The sequence below is a fragment of the Ipomoea nil genome, unplaced genomic scaffold (genome assembly GCF_001879475.1).
Source record: "Ipomoea nil cultivar Tokyo-kokei standard unplaced genomic scaffold, Asagao_1.1 scaffold3142, whole genome shotgun sequence".
Taxonomy (NCBI): domain Eukaryota; kingdom Viridiplantae; phylum Streptophyta; class Magnoliopsida; order Solanales; family Convolvulaceae; genus Ipomoea; species Ipomoea nil.
The window spans coordinates 194112-219374 of NW_017619570.1; the positions used below are offsets into that span (position 1 = coordinate 194112).

The 25263-nt window shown below is 46.2% G+C and overlaps 1 long non-coding RNA gene across 1 annotated transcript; it reads left to right on the top strand.

Moving 5' to 3' along the window:
* Nucleotides 1–831: 831 nt before the first annotated feature.
* On the top strand, nucleotides 832–17505 carry LOC109167002. The gene is made up of 3 exons (XR_002051774.1): nucleotides 832–906; nucleotides 13632–13638; nucleotides 17496–17505. It is a non-coding gene; the product is annotated as an uncharacterized LOC109167002 (long non-coding RNA).
* The last annotated feature ends 7758 nt before the right edge of the window (nucleotides 17506–25263 follow it).

The window sequence follows — 25263 nt, forward strand, 5'->3', positions numbered from 1 at the left end:
GATGTTGGAATTTGTTATTATTTTTATCGCCATTATTTTATACTTGATGTGCTTGATTGTACATAATCACATTATATTACAGTTCTTATAATGTGGCAGGTGGTGGCATTTGCCATGTCTGTGTGTTATGTTTGGTTGTTTTTCCGGTAGGGTACGGTTGGTGTCCGTGTTAGGATTGTTGGTGACCTCTTTTTTTGTGCGTTGCTAGTGCGTTCAATAAGATATTGCTCAGTTTTAATCCGTAGGGTTTTTTTTTTTTTTTTTGGTAATTTTGTATACTTGTTGTTCAGTTTATTTTGCTATTGGGGATGGGGTTTTTTTTTTTGTTATCAACTGTTTGTTTTGCAATGATGTGTGCAGACGGGCAAAATCGGTGTGTGCATCACTTGTATCATTAGGGTGTTGCCTTTATTTCAATTGCCATTGTTCTGCGTGTATTATGGTTTTTAGTGCCCATTGTTATTTTCATTCTTCATTGTTTGTTGCATTATTCTATGTATTTTTTTTTCCATTCTTCGATGTGGTCATTAATTCCTACTCTGCTTTGATTTCCTCTAGTATCGTTACGAGATTATTGATAATCATTCCGACCCCACAGCAAAGGCGTTGAAATATGGGGATTCGTTGGAGGATATGATTAGTCTTGCGTTAATTTCCCCCTTTGGTGTTTTGTTTTAATTTGTTGCACCCTCCACCCTATTTCCCCAGTGTTTGTTTTATGTTTTAATGACCTCCTTAATTTATGTTTGTAGAAAGATATGCTCTCTAAGTTCTATAGACGTATTGATCCTGGGAGATCGGGCATTTCTGCTGGTTTGGAGACTAAGCGGTTGCAAATGTCTTAGGAGGGATTCGAAAAATAAGATTGACTGTGGAGTCTATCTTATGCGGCACATGGAATCGTATGTAGACTAGCGATTAAATCTTATTCAATATGAACATAATTAAATCTTATGTATGAATTTAACTGGCTAGGCGATGAAACTTATAGTTAAAAGAATTAAAATTGTATTTACATTTTTATAAATTGTATTAACAATTATTAATAGAACTTATGGAGCACTCTTGGTCCTGAGTGCTCAGCTGCATGCCAGTGTGTGCTGGTTTGTGCTCAGCCACATGCAAGTGTAGATACTTTATAATTTTTGAGTATTTTGGTAGTCTTTAAAGTCTTATTCAATATGAACATAATTAAATTTTATGTACAAATTTAACTGACTAGGCGATGAAACTTATGGTTAAAAGAATTAGAATTGTATTTACATTTTATAAATTGTATTAAAAACTATTAATGGAACTTATGGAAGCAAGAAAAGAATTATTCAAAATTGGCGGAAAAAATTTCTCACTTAGTTTTGGACTGACGTGTGCACGGGTTTTGGATTGATGTGTGCACACTATTAGTAAACTAATTTCTGTGGTATTTAAACAGGATTGTTGTAGTTTAAAAATACGAACTTAACATTGGCAAACCCGTGTGCACCTGTAGTGGGTTAATGTGTGCACGAAATTACTTCTGTGTAAAACCCGTGTGCACGTGTAGTGGGTTAATGTGTGCACGTAATTACTTCTATGTAAAACCCGTGTGCACCTATAGTGGGTTAATGTGTGCACGAAATTACTTCTGTGTAAAACCCGTGTGCACGTGTAGTGGGTTAATGTGTGCACGAAATTACTTCTGTGTAAAACCCGTGTGCACGTGTAGTGGGTTAATGTGTGCACGAAATTACTTCTATCTAAAACCCATGTGCACGTGTATTGGGTTAATGTGTGCACGAAATTACTTTTGTGTAAAACAAGCGAAACACAATGCTTTTTATATCACGCATTGCAATATGTAGTACTACATATACTAACAGTTTCGAATACTAACTTTGTGCATCTGCTCCTTCTATATATGCCAAAAGGTCCCTCCTGAAATCGCAAAAGTCTATGCACGGTAGCGTATGCTCGGTAGTAATCTATTCCTTTATTTACTGTGTCGAATCGTTGTCCAACATATGGTGTGTTTTTTTCGTTGCTGGTATGTAACCATTTTTTCGACCTATCCGGGGTTATGTCCATTACACATTCTCTCCTACCACGTTGCTCTTTGCTTGTCGACCATATGAACGTTATTTAAATGTCGTTCCATGCACACATTAAAATTGGGAAAAATTTGCACACATGCACACTCAGTTTTCACTATTCATAAACATATTTCATAAGTTCATCATGCATGCGCATAGGCAATTGTGGTGTGTACGTACTATTTTTTTTTTTTTTTACTTAATAAGGCTTCTTTTCTTTGGTCTCTGAATGATATATGCATGGGGTGTGCATGGTAAGTTTACTTAATTGGTATTATGGCCTGCGTTGATGTGTGCACTGTATCTTATTTCTGTGTGCACGCAATCTGTGTTCTCTTTGAACATTGCACGACGGAAATTATTGGTCTGCGTTCTTTTGTATAAAAGGAGGCGTTGCTATTGATGTATTTAACTCCTACCATACTTAAATCTCTAAATTCTTGCTTAATATATTAATGATTTTTATTCCTTATTTACGTAGTATACTCATTCTCATTTTTTCCCTTATTTACGATAAAAAAAGGAATCTATAATTAATTTCTCCCATTGCATCTAATCAATCCATCTAAATAGATCCTATAGCTACATATTGTCCTCAAGTTTGTATTTTAAGGGGGTTTTCATGTGAATGCAACCCTATATATATATCACTCAGGTGCGAATGGAGCACGCAAATAGGAAATGCGAATGCATGATATCCGTCTACGTGTCCAGATCTAATGGATGAGAAATACTGATTTTTTTTTTTAAAAAAAATGCGGTGGCATTTTTTTAAATAATTGAACATCGAAGTGCAAGTAAAATGTATTACAAGTGTATGTAAAATGTATTATAGGTGCAAGTAAAAATTTACACTGATCATCAATACTAAATGCACCTATAGTTATAAGTAGTTGCACAGATAGTTATAAGTAGTTGCACCTAGGTGTATGAATGTTTGCGGGTGGTTTTCAGGGGTATTACTACCCGCTGAACTCATATCAATGAATGTTAACAAGGCAAAATTACATGCAGTTGTAGGCAAAAGTAGGTGCACTTGTAGGTGAAAGTATGTGTACCCGATCAATAAATGTAGACAAAAACTTGATGCAGTTGCAGGCGAAAGTAGGTGCACTTGTAGGTGAAAGTAAGTACACCCGATCAATGAATGCTGACATGTGATGCACACTGATTTGTTCGCAATGCTCTCCTGGACACTTATTCGCACCTGAACGAGATATATATATATATATATCTACTATACTAATAAGAGCCCAAGAGAGTTAGACCTATAATGGGTAAAAAAAAATGGCGGTCAAATTTTTTAATTAAATGAATATGATTATGATTATCCTAATTTATCCTTAATGAATATGATTATTCGTTAACTTTTCCGTTAAATCTTATCTTTTCCGTTAATTTCTGTTAGTTCACCGTTAACTTACTCATTGATTTCAATAAGAAAGGTCTTAAGTTCGAACCCCATCCAAATCAAAATTAGTATAATTAGTACTCTATTTTACTCTTATTAAATTAAAATAATAATTTAGTAGCTACAACAAAAACTAATACATATGCATTTCTTTAATTTAGAATTATGTGTCTACAATGTCTTTATTCAAAAAAATGTATTCATTATCAATAAATTAAATAAGAGAAATAATTTCATTAGTTATATTGTATTTATTTTTCTCCAATATAAAAATTCTTTACATTCAAATTCATCAATTGATTATATTCGCTACATTGTCCCTAGCTACAATGTCTTTATTAAAAAAAATTATTCATTATCAATAAATTAATTAAGAGAAATAATTTTATTAGTTATATTGTCTTTATATTTCTCCAATATAAATATTATTTATATTAAAAGTCATCAATTGATTATATTCACTACATTGTCTATTATCTTTTTTTGTGCACTATTTTTTTAATTAAATATCAAAGTTATGATACAAAATAATGCTATATATTTATTTACTAAATATTTTATTAATACCATGAAAAAATAAAAAAAAATATAATTAATAAAGTCAATCATATTAACTACTTGAGAGATTTGTTGACAAAGAGAGTATTCAAATCACACAACAAATTGAAGTAAGAACTACTTTGCAATGTCCTTGTTTGACAATCAGCAGTTAGCGGTTGGCATTAGCGGATTATATTAGCGAATTTGACCAGCGAATTATATCAACGGTTGGTAAAAAGATATTTGAAAAAATTAGCTGTTTAGATTAACATGTAAAATGACCAAAGGGTATACATAATAATAATAATAATAATAATAATAATAATAATAATAATAATAATAATAATAATAATAATAATAATAATAATAATAATAATAATAATAATAATAATAATAATAATAATAATAATAATAATAATAATTGTTTTAAAAAATAAAAAAATAAAAAAATAAAATTAAGCCAATCATATTAACTACTTGAGGATTTATTGACAAAATGAGTATTCAAATCACACAACAAATTGAACTGGAAACTATCTTGCAATGTCCTTGTTTGGTAATCAGTTAGCTCTTCAATATTAGTATATATTTAATATTTTATGCCCTAATTTTTATTTGCTCTCCCTTATGTCCCGTATTTGGTTTCAACCATACCTATACAATTTTTTTATTGACAATTATAATCAATCTTGACTATATTATCTTGCATTTGTGAACTTAGAATTACCTATTTAAATACGCAAGTTTAACATTCAATTATCTATGCATGAACAATTTCAATATAATCTTGCATTGATATACTTTAAAGTACTTATTTAAAAAAAAAAAAACATTGGGCATTATCTCAATCGCGCAATACGCGTAAAAGACTAGTATATATATATATATATATATATATATATATATATATATATGGTAGGGAATATCCCGACCGACATAAGCTCCACCACGACCGACTTGCCTTTGTCTTTCTCTTCTGATCTTTGCAGGTGGCAGGTCGGGCTTTTTCCGTGGAGACCCCGGTCGGGAATGGCCGGAAGTTGCCCGAACGCTGGTGTCGACCACCGAGCGGTAGCCCTTGGACGAAAGAGCTGCCAAAAAGGACGCGAAGGGACGCGTGGCGGTTCTTTATGCTGACAGGCAGGGCACCCGGGAGGTTGACACGTGGTGGCTACGTGGAAGACATGCCGAGCGGCCGGAATCTTGTCCCCGGCACGGCGGCTATAAATACCCACAGTAGCTACAGTGTAGAGGACTTTTGGACGATCGATAGGTTGTTGTTAGAGAATCCCGACCGCAGTCAGTCGGTACTCAGAGCAACCAAGTAGATTATACTTAGGGCCTTTACCGGGATTAATAAAGATATTTACTCGCTTTAATCGGTCTCGTGTTGTTATATATTGCTTACGTAGAATTAGCAGTATCATTTTGGCGCCGTCCGTGGGGAATCGTACGAGAAACCAACGTCTTGACGAGCACCCGGTCTCTATACCAACATGTATCCGTGGGCACACAACAACTTTGCCGACGACCAGGCGGACGCGGCGAACTCCTCCGACCACTATGCTACCCAACAGCAGGGTCAGACGATGGACCTCAACCTCAACCTTTCACCACCGCATCCGTCAAATACATACCCGGCCGCCCAGCAGCCGGTGAATTACATACAACCGGGATACCCACCACCCGGTCTGCCATACCAGCAGCAGCCGATGATGTATCCCGCCCAGTATCCGTACCCGGTCCCACCTCCACCGTATGGGTATTGGCCAGGCCAACCGATGTGCTACACTTCCCCGGTTGGCTATCCACCATATACGCCTGCTTATACAGCTCCAGCCGCCGCCCCTCCAGTACAACCGACCGCCCAAGTGGAGCCGCAGCGTCAGTCCTCATCCCGGGCTCGACGCTCGGCTCATTCGCGGTTGGGGTCGGGGGGTGCTGATGCGATGGAGGCACCAGCTCAGGCCGTTCAAGCGGAGGACCCTGAAGAAGTTGCCCGAGCGGTAGCTTTTGATCGTCTTCGACCGGAGATGCGCCAGCGTTTGGGACCCCAAGACCCGAACCGCGGGCAAGAAGACGTACAAATGCAGGAAGCTAGCCACGAGGCTTCATCTGGGTATAGCGGGTCGAGATCTCACCGGCGGCGACGCGCTCGGGATACAGCCCAAGCCGCTCAAGCCGCCGAGCTCAACGAAACTCGGGGACTACTCTATAACCTCCAGGCGGAAGTTGCGCAGCTCAGGAATGCGTACCCTGGAACTCCCCCGGTCAACCAATCAACCTTGCACCAGACGCCTTTCACAGCAGCGGTAATGGCCCAGCCTTACCCGCTCGACTTAAAGGTCTCTGGAGAGAAGAGTTATGACGGACGGGCAGATCCTGAGGCCCACGTGAATGATTTTTTCAGCAACATGATGCTGAAGGGCGTCTCGGACGCCGTGATGTGCAGAGCCTTTTACTCGACCCTCACCGGTCGGGCAGTAGAGTGGTTCCGTACCCTGCCCCCGGGGTCGATCGACAAATTTGAGACCCTGGCGATCAAATTTGTGAGGAAGTTCATCACTTCCAAAGTGGTGAGGAAGTCCTACATGTATCTCGAGAAGGCCAAGCAATTAGAAGGGGAAAGCTTGACCGATTTCCTCATCAAGTGGAAAGCGGCGGTCGGGGAGGTCGAGCCTATGGACGATGCGACCGCCACCCACATGCTTCACATATCTCTCCGGGCGGGACATTTGTACCAGGACTTCATCCTACACCCCCCGACCACTTACGAGGAGGCCCTTCGGAGGGTCACAGACTATGCCAACGCCGGCGAGGCGAATGCCGTCAAGCGCTTGCAGGAGGTTGGCTCTTCGTCCCGTAAACCGGCCGGCCGGGCGGAACATAGATCGGGAGAAGACAACCCCCGATCCCGCACCAGGCCTGGAGAATTTACGGCCTTGAACCGATCCGCAGCGGAGGCCATGCAATACGCCCAGTCCTGCAACCTCATCAAACTCCCCCATCCCGATCGAGACGGCCCTGACAAGAGTAAGCACTGTGCTTACCATCGATGTGCTGGGCATGACACGGAGGAGTGTACCCACTTGCGCCAATTGTTGGAAGATCTGCTGAACAGGGGAAAATTGGACAAGTGTGTGGGGAAGAGAGAGGAAAACAAAAGGAACACCGATCGGAGGGATCATAGACGTTCTCAACACCGCTCTGATCGATCTGGGCAAGACAGAAGGGATGATCGTCATGATGACCGACGGGACCCCGACCCTCCGTCCGGTAGCCGCCCGTCCGGAAAACCTACCATCCACGTCATTTTTGGTGGGCTGGAAGATGCTTCCCGACTGCGGACTAATTGCCCGGTCGCAATAGTGGATTCCCGCGGAACCGGGAAGAGGCAGAAGATGGAACCCATAACCTTCACCCTTGAGGACCAACCTACCAGCAGTGATCACGGCATGGAGGCACTCGTGGTCACGATTGACGTTAAGGGGACGGACGTCCAAAGGGTTATGGTCGACACGGGCAGCAGTGTGAACGTCCTATACTTGGACGTATTCGAAAAGCTTGGCCTCGACAGGAAGGAGCTGACTCCGGTCGGTGTACCACTGTCAGGGTTTACCGGGGCTCTTATCTACCCCGAGGGAAAAATAACGCTCCCGGTCGAGATCGGCACGCCTCCAAAGTCGATCCAAACGGAGCTGGAATTTGTTGTGGTCAACCTCCATTGCGTCCACAACATTATCTTGGGCCGACCCGCCATTATGAAGATCGGTGGGATAATTTCTATGCCCCACCTGTGCATGAAATTCCCCACCCCAAACGGGGTCGGCGTGGTCCGTGGCGATGTCCAATCCGCCCGGAAGTGTTACACCCGAGCGGTTAATCGACGTGATTCCGGTCCATCTTCCCGGGTGAACACCATAGCCAAAGAGGAGGCTAAGGAACGGAAGGAGCAGCCTGAGCCCTCCGAGGAAATAGAAGAAGTTCCCCTATCCGAGGATCGCCCGGACAGGAAGATCAAGATTGGCCGAGCCCTCACCCCCGAGATCCGAGCGGAAGTTCTGACCGTGCTCCGGGAGTATGCTGATATCTTTGCATGGGGGCCTGAAGATATGCCCGGGATCGATCGGTCGGTCATTTGTCACAAATTGGCCGTCGATCCCGCAGCTAAGCCGGTCGTGCAGAAAACACGACACCTCTCCTCCGATCGCCGCGAGTTTGTAAGAGAAGAAGTCAAAAAGATGGCGGCGATCGAGCACATCCGTCCGGTGGTCTATCCTGAGTGTGTGGCAAATATCGTTCTTGTCCCGAAGCCCCCAGCATGGAGGATGTGCATCGATTTCACGGACCTCAACAAAGCCTGTCCGCTCGACCCGTATCCTCTACCGAGCATTCACCAGATGGTCGACGAGACGGCCGGGACCGAGTTAATGAGCTTCATGGATGCCTTTAAGGGATACCATCAGATCATGATGCACCATGAAGACGAAAGCAAGACAGCCTTCGTGACCCCGGATGGGCTGTATTGTTACCGAGTGATGCCGTTCGGCCTCCGAAACGCAGGAGCGACCTACCAAAGGATGGTCAACATGCTCTTTGCTGATCTACTGGGCCGAACGATGGAGGCTTACATCGATGACATGCTGGTCAAGAGTCGGGACCGATCCGACCACACTCGGGACCTTCGGGAGTGCTTCCAGATCATGAGGAAGTACCAGTTGCGGCTGAACCCGACCAAGTGCACATTCGCGGTTCAGACCGGCAAGTTCCTCGGCTATATGATGACCAAGAGAGGAATCGAGCCTAACCCGGCCAAAGTAAAAGCGATTCTGGACATGCAGCCACCTTCCACCGTTCGGGAAGTCCAGCAATTGACCGGTCGGTTGGCAGCCCTCAGCCGGTTCCTCTCCAAGCTAGCCGAGCGCGCTTTACCTTTCTTTAAGGTATTGCGGAAGGTTAATGGATTCGTCTGGGACGAAGAATGCCGAGCGGCTTTTGACGAGCTGAAGGAGTATCTCATGTCACCAATCGTGCTCTCAAAGCCCGAGCTCAGAGAAGAGCTAGACGTGTACCTCGCCGTGTCCGATCGCGCAGTAAGCGCAGTGTTGTGCCGAACCGATCCGGAAGGGGTTCAGCGACCGGTGTACTATGTAAGCCACGCGCTACATGGTCCCGAGCTCCGGTACTCCCGGCTAGAGAAGGTCGTCTATGCCTTATACATTGCCGCGAAGAAGTTGGCTCCCTACTTCCAAGGTCGAGCAATTCGCGTGTTGACCGATCAGCCGATCGGGCCAGTCCTCCGAACTGCTTCATCATCAGGCCGCCTAGTCAAATGGGCGTTAATGTTGACCCAGTACGCGATCGAATACCGACCAAGACCGGCTATTAAAGGTCAGGCTCTTGCGGACTTCTTGGTTGAGTGCACCGCCCGGGATACCCGGCCCCCTGAGGTTGCGGATCCCGAGGCTGAGTGGTGGTCGCTGGCTACAGATGGGTCGAGTAGCAAGAAAGGAGCAGGGGGAGGAGTGGTGGTCACGAGCCCGGAAGGATTCAAGGTCTATTTTGCTCTTATGTACCAGTTCCACCCGACCAACAACGAGGCCGAGTACGAAGCGTTCGTTAACGGCTTGCAGTGCGCTCGGGACTTGGGGGCTGAATACATCCGAGCTCAGACAGATTCCGCGCTCGTGGTCGGGCAAGTTCTCGGAGATTACGAAATCAATGGAGAACGTCTGCAGCTTTACCGAGATCTTGCCATGGAGAAGCTTGCTCAGTTCCGGGGATATACCGTCCGGCACATACCCCGATTGGATAACGCCGATGCAGATATCTTATCCAAATTAGCTCAAGACGCCCCTGAACACATGTCGAAGATAGCTCGGATCTTGGTGATCCCGAGGCACAGTATTCACCGTCTACCGGTCAATCCCATCCAACCGGTAGAAGACAGTTGGATCACTGATCTGAAGGAGTACCTCGAGCACGGTCGCCTCCCAGACGACCCACAGCGTGCTCGGAAGGCCAAGCTTCGAGCCCCAAGGTTCCAAGTCTTGGACGGTCGTCTATATCGACGATCGTATGGAGGCCCCCTCATGCGTTGCTTGACCGCATTTGAGGCTGAGTTGGTCATGAAGGAGCTACACTCGGGAATTTGCTCTTCGCATCAAGGAGGCCGATCCCTGGCCCGTCGTATCATGCTGATCGGGTACTATTGGCCGTCCCTCCAGCTAGACTGTGAAAAGTTAGCTCGGGAATGTGAGACGTGCCAACTGTACGCCCGGATGCCTGGACGACCGGCAACCTTCTATCAACCGGTCACGACCGCAATTCCCTTCGCTAGGTGGGGGGTAGATATCTTGGGCCCCTTCCCTCAGCTTTCCGGTCGGAGAAAATTCGTGATCGTCGCCATCGATTACTTCTCCAAGTGGATAGAAGCCGAGCCTTTAGCCACGATCACTTCTCAGCAGTGTGCTCGCTTCCTTTGGCGCAATGTGGTTTCCCGCTTTGGTGTGCCCGTGCATCTCATCAGCGACAACGGCCGCCAATTCGTAAGCCAATATTTCCAGAACTTCTTGGCCACGATCGGGACGACTCACGTCCGGTCGTCGGTGGCTTACCCTCAGGGAAACGGTCAAGTGGAGAACGCGAACCGGACGATTTTGGAAGGTCTGAAAAAGAAGTTACACTCGGCTGGTCGTAGTTGGGCCGATGAGTTGCCATATGTTTTATGGACTTATCGGACGACCCCGAGGGAAGCTACTTTGGAAACCCCTTTCGCCCTGGTTTATGGAGCAGAAGCCCGACTCCCGATCGAGGCTTGGATCCCGACCGATCGAGAGAGAACCTACAATGCCGAGGAAAATGAACATGCCATGGCGGTGGATCTCGATGGGGTCGAAGAAAAAAGAGAGCTAGCCGCTCGGCGCATAGCCGAGTATCAGAAGCGCGTCAAGAGTTCTAAAGATGTTCGGGTCAACCCTCGTTATTTTCAGGTCGGAGACTACGTTCTACGACGAAGGGAGGCCAGTCAACCTCTAGAGGGTGGAAAGCTAGCTCAGAATTGGGAAGGGCCGTACATCATCAACGCTGTCATACGGCCGGGTACATACCGACTAGAGACAACAGCTGGTCGGCTAATCGAGGGGACTTGGAATTCCGAGCACCTCGTTCTTTTTAGGCATTAGCCTATTTTTTGTATTTTCTAGACGAAGTGGGGGCTTGACCTGCGAGTTAGTCCCGGTCGTCATTTCTATGTAAATTTATGGTTGTAAAATTAATTCAACCGCCTGCGAGCGGGAAAGTTTAATGTATATACGATCGATGATTGCTCGACCGTTTGTATGCGGCGGCCCGATCGGTTATTTTCTTTCACCCTCGTTACATGCAGATCAATTCAACATTCAATCAATCGGGCGAAGTCTATTGACCGGTCAAAACGCGCTCCACATTGGCGGACACCCAAGTCATGCCACTGATCGGGGAAGCCAGGAGCTCTCAGCATTATTCCCCGATCCGTCCAACTTCTGTCCACTATTGCACCCACTCGTGACTCGAGCGCACAATAGTGTGGGGCTGGGATAAGGAAGTATTTGCAGGCCCGTCGCTCGGTTACATTCCGACCGTAGAGGCTTGCTTTCAAAAATTTTTCGACAAAGGCCCGGAGATCGGGTAAACCCGATCGGTTGGCCAGATTTGACGTCGGAATATCGAACGCACGACCAGGCCATAAGGTCGTAAGGTCGGGCGTTGAGCGGATCGAGTATTGCGAGACCGGGTCTAAAGGCCAGGTGGTCGAGTGATTATGATCAGTGTGTGCAAATTGAAAGCAAGGAAACAAGAGACGAGCGACGCAAGATAGAGCAAAAAACAAATTTTATTAACTAACAAAAGCTGCCCGGTACAATTCGGGACTGGGCTCCCGATCAATGTTCATTACAAAAAGAAGAAAAGAAGCCTACTCTATTTTTTTCGTCTCCCGAGCTCCAGCAGCCGCCTCCTTCCCGCTTGAGGTGACTGCCGTTGATGCCCCGGCTTCAGACGCCTTGGCTTTTGGGGCGAAGGGAGAGGGACCGGGATCGGCTAGGTCTGGGGGTAATGCCGAGAGGACCAGCTGGAGGTCTTCCCCGTCTAGAGCCTGCTCCAACCGGGAACGGACTCGTTCAAGCATCTTCCGTTTCCCGGCCGTAAAGCCCCAGCGACCGAACGAGACGATCAGCTCTTCCCCGATCTCTGTTCCCCGGGCTGCTGTAAGGAAGGCCGAGCCCAAGTCCTTGTCTTTGAAGGCTGCCCGCGCCAGCTCGCTCGGATTCTCGAGCTGAGCCTTCAGCTCCTTGGCCTCTCCAATCGCCCGACTGGCGACCTTCTCGGCGAGGACCCGCTCCTCGTCGCCCTTCTTCAGGGCCTTTTGCGTCTTCTCCAGCTCGGCCTGGAGCTCCTTGATCTCCTTCAGACGACGAGCGGCCGTCTTTTTATGATGATCAGCTTCCTCGGCCAGCATAGCCTGACCTTGAAGGAGTTGGGTCGCCCGGGAGATCTGCAGTACAAAAGGGTATTCAGGGTTAGCCCAGTCAAAGATACTTGGGCAAAGAAAGATTATAAGTTGGGAAACTCACCTCAGCCAGGTCGTGGCCGATCCGTTCAGCCACCTGGGTCGGGGTCATCTTCCCCAGATCCACTCGGGCTGGCGCGGCGTTGCCGATCCGTGCCAGCACGGACGTAGAATCCCTTTCCCGCCCGACCGAAGGGCTCGGGCTGTGTTGGTCACGGCGGCGCTTCATGCCGCCCACCTCGGTCGCGCCCTTGTCGGCGACCTTCTCCTTTCCCCGAGCGACCTCTACCCGGGTGACCAGGACGTCAGGCTGCTCGACGACGAAGCCCTCGCCCGTCGTCACGGTCGAGGCGCTCAGAGGTCGGGCAGAGGGAATTTCCTTCTCCCCAGCCGCTTTGGTCTTGGCCTTCTTCTTCCCGCCGAGGGAGATCTTGGCGGGCGGGGGAAGGGCGGTGTCTTCATCACCGAATTCTGCCATGGCTGCAATAAAAAGAGCTAAGTTAGTTTGATCAAGAAATGAAGCTAGGTCGGGAGGAACAGCTCGAGCTAAACCTTTCTTCTTTCGTTTCGACGGCTTGGCGACCGTCACGCCCATCGGTACGGGCAGGTACTTCTCCCTTAGCTCGTACGTGGGAGGCGGGAGCTTGGCGGCTGCGAGACTCTCGGCTGTCCGGAAGATGGAATACTCGTGTATTTCACTCGAGATCCGAGTGACCGTCTCCTTGAGCGCCTGAGTCACGCCCGGCACCACTTGCTTTCTGAAGTGGCTGCTCCAAGTGCGGTCGACCGGGAGGATCCAGGGGTCGTATTTGATGGAGAAAATTCGATTCTTCCACCCCTTGTTGTTCCCGGGCAGGCCTTTGATGGCGCACATATCTGCTCGGGATTGCAGCATCAGGAACCCGCCCCCGTAGCGGCCCGGGAGAACCTTGATCTGGTAGATGAAATTGAACAGCTCCATCGTGCACTCGGCCTCGTGCCGAGTGCATATCTGCGGGAAGCAGGCGAGGATCCGATGTGCGTTCGGGCAGATCTGAGCCGGAACGACCCGATAGTATGCTAGAAAGGCCGTCAAGAGGGCCGGGAAGGGAATGACAATCGGGGCCATTAGGGAGTCGTAATGCATCCCGATCCACTTGCCCCGATGCCTGTCAATTACATTCCCCAGCTGCCGGCTCGTGTCGAACTCTACCCGACCCTGGAGTACTTCAGCAATCCGAGCCGCTTCGCCTTTGGTCAGCAGGCTCATTTCTTGCTCGACACTCTCGCTGTTCAAGAATTCGAGCTCGACTGCTGGTGTGGCCGGCCCGGCCGGGTCTTCTTCGGTCTGCTCGGGGGTATTTTCCCGATTACCCCCTCGAGGAGCAGCTTCCGGGTAGTCCCCAACCACCCGGGTAGGCGTTTCCCTAACGCCCACGGTCGGAGAACCCCGCCCATTCGACGTGGTTCTCTCTTCCTCGTCTTCGCTGGAGCTCCCCGATCCGCTGGAGCTAGAGCCCGACGTCCCGGAAGAGCTTGATGCGTTGTTATGCTCGACGGCTCGCTCAGGGGCTGACGTTGCTCGGGGGCTGGCTTCGGGAGTGTAGGACATAATGTCCACGTCCTCGCCGCTGATGTGCTCGACCTCCTCGTCATAATCCGCGATCGAGGCGTTTTGACTGTCAGAATCCGTCATTTCGCTCTACCTAAAGGTCGGTCGGGGTTAGTAAAGGACTTGAGTCGTCCGGGACAGTTAGTTGACCTAGCAGTTCTACCTATAGTTGAAAGCGTGAAGTAAAGAGAAGGAGGGAGAGCTTACCGGATGAAGGAACTTTGCGAGAGAGAGCTTGAAATTTGTTTGCTCGATCGCCTTGCTGAGATGCTCTGCTCGGGATTCTTAGAGGATACCGACTGAAGCAAAAGAGTGAGGAAAGTTCAAATGAGGGCCTCAAGGGCCTATTTATAGGAGGGCATTTAGGCGGGAAATTGGCCAACTTGCCTGACACGACCCGCGCTGAATCCGAGGCGACGGATGGGATCGCCGAGGCCGGCAGAGGCCGACACGTGGCGTAGGAGGGAATGACAGCTGGCAGGTCGGCTTGGTGGCTGACGGTTGGGCTTCTTCATCCCGTCCCGTTTTTTCCCGACTGATCAAAAAGGCCCGGGCTGGGGGACTTTTGGTAGGGAATATCCCGACCGACATAAGCTCCACCACGACCGACTTGCCTTTGTCTTTCTCTTCTGATCTTTGCAGGTGGCAGGTCGGGCTTTTTCCGTGGAGACCCCGGTCGGGAATGGCCGGAAGTTGCCCGAACGCTGGTGTCGACCACCGAGCGGTAGCCCTTGGACGAAAGAGCTGCCAAAAAGGACGCGAAGGGACGCGTGGCGGTTCTTTATGCTGACAGGCAGGGCACCCGGGAGGTTGACACGTGGTGGCTACGTGGAAGACATGCCGAGCGGCCGGAATCTTGTCCCCGGCACGGCGGCTATAAATACCCACAGTAGCTACAGTGTAGAGGACTTTTGGACGATCGATAGGTTGTTGTTAGAGAATCCCGACCGCAGTCAGTCGGTACTCAGAGCAACCAAGTAGATTGTACTTAGGGCCTTTACCGGGATTAATAAAGATATTTACTCGCTTTAATCGGTCTCGTGTTGTTATATATTGCTTACGTAGAATTAGCAGTATCAATATATATATATATATATATATATATATATATATATATATATATATATATATATATATATATATATATTGATATATATATATATATATATATATATATATATTGATAGGTTATATATTCCGGGTCCGTGTTCCCGTTACGTTTATAGTCGAATCGGGGTCAAGCGGTTCGGATCTCGGTCTATGGGTCAAACCCGCCACCTCCTTGACCCCATAAAAGGGCCTTTGGCCCTCTTGGTTAAGGGTCCTCTTCTTCAGTCTGGACTAGCTCACTCTCTCTCTCTCTAAATTCTCTCTACATACAAGAATACAACATGAATAAAAGTGTTGGAATAATGGATTACATGAATGAACGAGAAGCAGAGATAGAGCAGATTGAAGAAGAAGAAGACTGTTATTCTAATTCTCAAAAGATAGCTTTACACGTTGATATGTATATATAGAAGATGAAACGAAAAGAGGGAAAGAGGGAAAGGACAATTTTATCCTCCAACACCCCCCGGTAAGCTGGAGCGTGTAGATCATGCACGCCCAGCTTAAACACAAAAGAACTCCACAACTCCAGTTTTCCATTCAAACTCTGTGCTGCCTTTGCATGTTCAAGTTGAGCAAATTGAACAGAGCCAAAACCTTTGCAATGTCCTGTTTCTGGATTGGTAGGTAGCTGCACAAGCTCAACTAGACCAAAAACTTCAAAAATTTGTTTAAGCTGTAATTCTGTCATGTTGAAATGCAAATTTCCAACATACAATTTCCTTTCTGATGCATCATCAGCTTTAGGGATGCCACTTCCTTTTTTTCATGCTTCTGTTCAGACAGCTCAACTGTATTTACATCATCAAATGCAGTAACAAGAACGTCAGTTTCTGAAACATTAGGTGTAACCATGCTCTCAGACAACTTGTCATCTATCTCACTAAATGGTTCAGATGATTGAACAGAGGCTGATAATTTTACAATTGCACTATTAGGATCATCAGCATGCAGTGCTTGCTCAAGCAGTACATGAACTGAATCCGCACTTGGAGGCTTTGTTTCTACTGAAGGAACTATGCCAATTAGAATGGACCTGCTACTTACAACCGCTCCATTTAAAACGGCCTTACGAACACCTCGAAGAACCTCCCCCAAATTTTCTGCTGGAAAATCTCGAGGAGCAACATCAGGGAGGTGGAAAAAGTGTGCCGGTGAAACGAGGAAGAAGAAGATACAACTTATGGAGATCATTTTGACCCGGCTGGATCTCCTTCGACCCATCTTCAATCCGATCCGAGATTTAGAGGACGAATCAGAGCCTAAACCTAAACTTCCACACATTACAACATTCTCTGCAATAGCAATATCAAAACTACCAGACCGATTAAGGACCACATTCAGGCGGCAAAGAGAGAGAGACAGAGCGAGAATAAAAACTCTAATCGTCATTGCTTTCTGAACGAATTTCAGATCGAGAGACACAACCGCTGTGGCTGAATCGGAAGACTGTTCCATCTGCTTCAACCGGTGTGAGCTACGAACTCCTTCCTTCCGCTGCGGAACGACTGTGGAGGTTACTTGTACTGGAGATCGACTCAAAATCAACGGACGCACTCCTTCCTTCCGCTGCGGAACGACTGTGGAGGTCACCGGGGAGATCGAGCAATTCGGATTCTCCTTATCTTCTAGATTCCTCTGCGGAATCGTTGCTGCGCTGATGATCGACTACTCTGCGTAGCAATCGGATTGATTGGCGATGCGCGAACTAGAGGCTTAACAATCGACATCGCCGAATGAGCCGTTCTTTGACTCGATTTTCCGGTGACGGTGACAGCGGTGGCGTCGGCTTTGTTGCTACTCTCCGTAGCAATAATCCTCTGCGGATTAATCGGACCTCTGCGGATTGATCGGAGATGCGCGATGGTCTTCGGATGAACCTCTATTTGATTCGGTTCTCCGGCGTCGATAACAGCGGCGGCGTAGCTGCCTCGCCGCTCTGATACCATGTTGGATTAATGGATTACATGAATGAACGAGAAGCAGAGATAGAGCAAATTGAAGAAGAAGAAGACTGTTATTCTAATTCTCAAAAGATAGCTTTACACGTTGATATGTATATATAGAAGATGAAACGGAAGGAAAGAGGGAAAGGACAATTTTATCCTCCAACAAAAAGAGTGGGTTTTTGTTCTACATCCTCTTGTCCTTTATATTGTTCATACACATACCGCCACGAGAGGTCCGTGTCCTCCCTTTTTTCCAGTCAGCATCCCAACTGCCAAGAAGGGGTTTCCACGTCTTGAGTTAGACGAATCCAAGCCTAGAAGTTTTGGAGTTAAAAAGATTTGAACCCAGGTGTTCAAATCATCAAGCCAATGCCCCGACCACTACACCACTCTACTCACTAGTTCATTTTCTCTGCTTGTTGCCATTTGAAAATCCAGGGTAGGCCATTTTTGTTTCCAGGCGCAATCTGGATAAAGAACCAACTGCATGCAGATGATCAATCGTCCATCAGACTTCATTTCCACTAGAAGCTCAATCGCCATCCTCACACTCCCGATTAAGGCCGGAGATTCCAGGGCCGCCGCTCGTCGCAATCCTTCGCCGGAGCTCCGTACCCGCAGCTTCTCTCCGAGCAACCTTCTCTCTCTCTTTCAGTTGGAAATCCAGCCAATAAAAGTATCAGAACAGGTTCTATAAACCAGGAGACCTCGGCTCGAGTCATGGATGGAGTCATCAGCACTTAGCCATTTTCGTCATGCACCACCGCCACATCCTCGCCGGTCATCTCGTCTCTAGAGGTCATCGCATGCACAACAGTGGCCTTGAAAGGAAAAGAAAAGAAAAGAGGCAGAGGTTCAAAATCCCATCAGTTATCTCCCTTTTTTCCGTCACGGTGGTGTGGCACCACGCCAGACGCCCAGGTCCGCCGCCGCCATCGCAATTCCAGAAGACCGCCGGCCTGGCGCTGGCTTCGGCTTTGCATGGTCTGGTTCCCTTGATTGCTCTGGTCGTGAGACGGCAGCATTTCTGGTGTGTTCTTCCTACGTTGGTGAAGAAACACATCTTAAAAAAGGGGATGAGGGTAGATGGTGGCGGAGGAATTATTCAAGATAGATGGTGGCGGTGGAATTGTTCTAAAAAAAGCAAAAGAACTATAAAGTGGGTTGCTGCATGTAATATGAATGGCTGCGTGTGGTGGTGGGGTGAGATAACCAAGAGAGTGGAGAGAAACGAAGTCCTCTAAATTAGAGTTGACCGTAGATTAATTTGTATTTGTATTTCGTACAAAGTATGGGCCTTTTACTTAGAAAGCTACAAGTAGATTATGAGTTGTATAGGCCCAACTATAGGTTAGAGCTCATACTTAGAAATTGTAATAGTTAGATTAATTGTAATAAGTCCGGTTAGGTTGGTATTTCCACCACCGGCACCCTAAGCACTGTCAGGTCGGTCGCGCCACCTCGGGCTTACGACTGCAATGTCGTTAAACTTTTTCCGGCCACAACCGATGAGGGCGAAAGCCCGATGACCCCAATGTCGCTTAAACTTGTCCGGTAACACCGGTGAGAATTTTCCTGGCCCCAACCGATGAGGGCGAAAGCCCGACGACCCCAATATCGCTTAAACTTCTCCGGTAACACCGGTTAGAATTTTTCCAGTCCCAACCGATGAGGGCGACAGCCCGACGATCACAATGTCGTTTAAACTTGACCGGTAACACCGATGAGAATTTTTTCGGTCCCAACCGATGAGGGTGACATGCCGACGACCACAATGTCACTTAAACTTGTCCGGTAACACCGGTGAGAATTTTTCGGTCCCAATCGATGAGGGCGACAGCCCGACGACCACAATGTCACTTAAACTTGTCCGGTAACACCGGTGAGGGCGATAGCCCGATGACCAGTAATGTCGCTTAAACTTTTACCACACCAAGATCGAAGCTGACGAGGTTCCTTTAGCTTTAGTTCCAGTTATGTTTCCAAATCCGGTTAGGTCGGCATGGCCACCACCGGCTTGGTCAGTTCGAGATCCCATCTCGATTTTAAACCCTACAAGTTAGGCATCTTTTTGACCGGGTAGATTGGCCTTGCCACCACCGGCGTTTTAAAGACCAGTTAGGTTAGCTTCGCCGCCACTGGCGTTCTAAGACCGGTTAGGTTGGCCTTGCCACCACCGGCGTTTCAAAGACCAGTTAGGTTCGTTTCGCCGCCACTGGCGCTCTAAGTCCGGTTAGGTCGGTATTGCCACCACTGGTCATGTTAGCACCGAGATCATATCTCTTGTTTAAAGTCCTACGAGGTAGGCATTTCTTAAGACCAGTTAGGTTGGCCTTGCCACCACCAGCCCAGTTAGCCTGAGATCGTATCTCGGCGTTGAGACCTACAAGGTAGGCAGTTGAGCCCGCGCGGTCGGGCATCCCATCCTTTGATCACTTGATCGTGTTTTAAAAATCCGATCACTTGATCGGTAACGCGTAAAACCTCTACCCCGCTAGAGGTCCGATCAATCGATCGGTCGGTTCAATATTCGTAAAGTTCCAAAAGTCCTATAAATTAGGCAAGTCGACTGGTAGTGCACCGACGCTGTGAGCTCGGTCGAGTCACTTCCCGGTCATCGACGCTATGAGTGTAGTGCGGTGCATTCACACGGTGGGCTCGGTCAGGTCATTTCCCGATCGCCGTCAAAGTTAGCAAGGCGAACCTGACAACCCATTTTGTCTACTCCCTTATGCTGACGATTCTCGCACCTAAGGGAGTGGGGGGCTGCATCGGTAGAGTAGCTTGTTCGCTTCTTTGTTTTCCCGAGTGGATCGGTCAAGTGTGCTTGTTCGCTTCTTAGTTTTCCCAAGAGGATCGGTCGAATCGCGTTCACCAAAGCACTTCCCGAGTAGACCGATTTAGCTCGTTTACCGAAACGCTTCCCGAGTAATTCGAGTCGTTTATCAGTCAAATCGCGTTCATGTCACCATAGCGTTTAGCTCGTTCGTTGGTCGAATCGTGTTCGTTTCACTCGAGTAGCTCTTTCGTTGGTCGAAACGCGTTCGTGTCGCCAAAAGCGCTTCTTGTTCGCTTCGCTAAAGTTTTCCCGAGTAGAACGAATCGTTCATCGGTCGAATCGCGTTCGTTTCACCAAATCGCTTAGCGCGCTCATCGTTCGAATCGCGTTCGTTTCACCAAATCGCTTAGCGCGCTCATCGTTCGAATCGCGTTCGTTTCACCAAAAGCACTTCCCGAGTAGACCGACTTAGCTCGTTTACCGAAGCGCTTCTTAAATTGACCGGCTTTCCCGATCTCGTCGTCATTTCTCGATCAAAAAGACTTTCCTAATCTCATGATCGTTAGACCCTCAGGTCTTGTAGCGACCCCTTCACTTGGGGGCTCTCGGTTCATAAACTGAGTATAAAAGGGAGCGCACTCCCCATTCAACTGATTGTTGTTTCCTAGATCGACATCGCTTATTCTCTCAAACCGCGCTAGAATCCAATCGATAGACCGCGCTAAAAATCCCATCTCCCAATTGGTATAGGTCAATCCCTAGATCAGTGCAAGTTTGATTTCTTCATAAATCTCCAGATCGCAATCAAATCGACCGCCCGGTCACGTGCAACAGTCCAGTCGTTGGACCGGTTGAGTTAAACCTTTTCGAATTGCGTTACAAGTCCGACCACTAGGTCGGGCGCTCTCTTTTGGTCCACCAGACTGTGTTTGGCGTTGTACTCTTTTTCCTTGGTTAAAGTTTTTTCCCATGGGGTTTTTTGTTAGCTCAAGGTTTTTAACGAGGCAACCTGCACATGTCACGGACCGTGTAACCAGTTTTTCCAGCCCGAACCCTTCCTCGCTAACTCGTCGTCAGGACACGGGCTGGGGAGGGCTTCATGATAGGTTATATACTCCGGGTCCGTGTTCCCGTTTATAGTCGGGTCTGGGCACTATAAAACTGGCCACCTCCTTGACCCTATAAAAGGGCCTTTGGCCCTCTTGGTTAAGGGTCCTCTTCTTCATTCTGGACTAGCTCACTCTCTCTCTAAATTCTCTCTACATACAATAATACAACATGAATAAAAGAGTGGGTTTTTGTTCTACATCCTCTTGTCCTTTATATTGTTCATACACATACATACATTCACTGTGTACTACCGGGAATTAGTACTGTCATATATATATATATATATATATATATATATATATATATATATATATATATATATATATATATATATATATATATATATATATATATAGATTTTGAATCCGGTGCAACCCCCTAGTTGGATGAGTTCGTGAGCACACTCCCTGGTCGTTGATTTATTTTGATCAATGGTTCGTATGGTGTTGTGTTTATTCCCCATGTGCGCGTATTTCTTAAGGAAAGCTGGGGTGTTTTTGTCATTTGGCTTATGCTTTTATTATCTAATTGCTTTATTTTCGCTGTGTGGGTAGTGATTTATTAGTCTTCTCTTTTCGTTTTCTACGCTCTGCTCACGGTGGAGTCTGTATTCCTGCGCATCTCATCTCCCTTGTCGATTCTTCTTCCTCTGTTCGAAGCCTCACAGCGATTACCCGGCTTCAAAGTCTCCATGGTGGGTCTAGCAGGATGCAGTCCAAGCGGATTAGGGGGATATCATCTTCGTCAGGTACGGGTTCTATTGTTCGCCTTTTTTTTTGTTTGTTTTGTGGGGGTTTTTCTGGATTTTGGTTGGTTTGTTACTGTAGAGAAGGGGATTGGGTTGGGATTTAGGGTTTTCGATTACTTGTGCGTTTGAAGTTGATGGTTTTGTGTTTTTTCTTGGGGGTTATCACAGGTTGGTTGTGTTCGTCGTTGTACGTGGGGTTTGGGGGGGGGGGGGGGGGGGGGGGGGAGGGGTGTGCGAGTATGACTGCGGGTGTTTGTTTGATTTCTGGGTTAGGGTTTGGGGGATTTGCAGTTTGGCTTTTTTTTTCTGTGCGTAGTGGTGACTCACTTTGTGCATGTTGCGTTAATCTGGACTTGACATTACAGGGTTTTTAATTTGGGTGCCTGGTCTGTGCGTAGTGGTGCACTACCATGTGCGTGGTGGGGTTAATATGGTCTGGACATTACATTTTTATTTTTATACACATTTGCTTTAGTAGTTGCTCATGGGGTTGGTATTCTATGGTGTTTTGGTTTGGGGTTTGGGATTGTGCATCATGTGTGTTTTGTTTTCTGTTTTTTTACTTCACACATCACCGTGGTGGGTTTTATTTACATTGCATAGGTGAAGTTAAATTAAAGTTATAAGGTTGAATTACTCTGTAAAAAAATAAGTTTAATTCATATGTGTTGCATTAAATCTCTTCGTGTAGTTGTATTTACAATGTGAAGTTAAATTCAATTTGTAAGGTTGGTTTGCACCAAAAAAAAATATGTTTAAGTGGTATGTATTGTCATTTTCATTTATAAAAGTCTATTGTGAGGGCTTAGAATGTTTGGTTGCTTGGTCTGTGCGTAGGGGTGACTCACTAGGTGCATGTTGCGTTAATCTGGACGTGGCATTACAGGTTTACTTACAGCTTTATGGTATGTGTTCGATTACAGGGGTGGGGTTTTTTTTTGCTCGGGTGTTTCGTTTTCGTTGTTATTTTTTGGGGTTTCCTTTTTTTTTTTGGGGGGGGGGGGGGGGGGGGGGGTGCTTGTGTGCTTTTCGACGGTGACCGGACTGTGGCAGTTTGAGTAGGCGAGGCGAGTGTAGCTACTTTTTATTTCCTGGTTCACGAGGTGTATAGTCGCGTTTCAGCATATTCTGTGTGTGGTCGATTTATGGCATGTGCATTTTACTGTGTAACTACATACTGTTTGGTTGGGGACTTTGGAGGGTAGTTTTTTCATGTGCGTTTGTTACTGTTTGGTGGTGCATACTAATTCATATGTCCATATATTAAATTCTCCCTTTTACTACTCGTCTTTGTTAAGCAATAGTTGGATTCTAACATTGTAGACGGCTGATGAGATTTTTGCTGACTACGGCGTGTTTGCTATGTGTCACATGGAGTCGTATGTCGGACAGCCGTTCGCTTCATGGGACTGTGGGCTTCGTAAGGGTGATGCACGGGCCATACTTGCACTACGCGTGCGCTTTTCATACGAAATTCTACTATTTCTGGCTAACACACACCGTGTATCGAATATCAGTTGTGTTGCGGGTTCCGGAGGCATGCTCGTTGACACATTATATGCTGCTTAAAATACTTTATGTTTGTCTCTTCATTCTTATTACGATGACTTTTGACGTATTTCGTTTATTTTAGTTAATTTGAACCGTTTTTTTTTAAATCAACTCTGTGTAATGCAATTTCCCCTCTTGTCGTATTCATTTTTTAACAATTTGCTTGTGTTATTCTATTCCATGTTAATGTTCATATCTGCAGACGCACATGCTTCTCCAAGCATACGCACACACACGCACACACCTTCACACATACTCGCACACACCAACATGTATTATAAAAACCTGTGGCATAGTAAATCAACCAAATGAATACCCATACGGGTCTAATTCAATATTAATGAACTAACAATATCATTCCAAGCACACACATAATAATAATTGCGGATACAAAATGGAGGACAAACCAATTCCAAACCCCCTTGTAGGACCAAATAGTGGGTGCACACTTCTGTATTGGCGTGTGCATGTTACTAGTTTTATGGTTTGTGCTTAGAATACCATCAGTTTGTGCATTGTACTGTCACATGTGCTTTTGGTGTGTCGATGGTATAGTATTGTTTATGTTTTTGAGTTTGATTAGGATCTTTGGTGTTTATAGTGAGCATGAGTTTTAATCGGTTTTCAAGATTCATTTTATCTTAGGGATATAATGTTTTGCTTTTTATAACTCGCGGTATGCGAATATTTTTAATTAGGGATGTGTTGACACTGGTTTGTGCGCAGTTGAATGTTGGCGTGTGTATTTTACTGTTTTTGCCCTTTAATCGGGTACGGTGCACAAACCTACCAACATACACGCACACACTAGTGTCTATAAAAAATACGTTTCATAACAGACCATCCAAATAATACATATACTGTCTAATTCATTCAAAATGAACTAACAATATCATTACACGCACATCCGTTTATAATAATTATTTTGGATACAAAATGAAAAACAAACAAATTCCAAACCCACTTAATCTACAACATGCACATGCCAATTTAAACGCACGCACACACCAATAGTCTACCCATTACCCAACTGCTTTTGCATTCTTCTTTTTAATAAAAATCAGAAACAAAAACCCCACAATTGCTTCATGTTCCCGTTACATATTAATTGTTCAAAACACATCAACAAAACACAATAACAAATGCGTTAAATGTTTCGTACGCACACGCGTAGGTCCACAATGCACAAATCGACGTTCAAAATCAATTTACAATCCAAAACAGCATCACCTACCCGTGTTACAATCCAAACCCACCTATTTAAAATATGTCCTTATTTACATTATATTCCTCATTCAATCTCATCCATCCATTACAAATTAACAAATGGATGGGATGTCTATGCACATACTATTTGCTGTCTACGCATCATCCCGCCATCCTATCGGTCAAACAAATAACCCTGTACGCACCCACCTGAACACGAACACGCTACGCACGTCAATGGACTACTACTTCTTCCAAAAACCACACCCCCCTCCCACCCCCACCGGGGGAAAGAACCCATTCTTCAGTATATGCACAGACGTTGACATGTGAATGCACTTACCGGTGTGCTCCAGTGTTGTTCCTGCCCTCCCACCGCTTCATTTTCTCCTTTAGCATTGTCCACGCCACGTTCACTTCTTCAAGCTTTGTAATAATTGAAACTATTAATTTCCATCCACAAATCCCTAAAATAATGCTTCACATTCCAATAATATTATGTCCATAAATAAATTAGAATTACAATTACTAATATAACCTTTACATTGGTAAATGTCCTTAATTACTACCCTAATTTCTTATAATCTCAACCATTGATGGAAATTGAATCAATGGATATTAGGAGGCCTCATGGTCTCATCTATTAAAGGG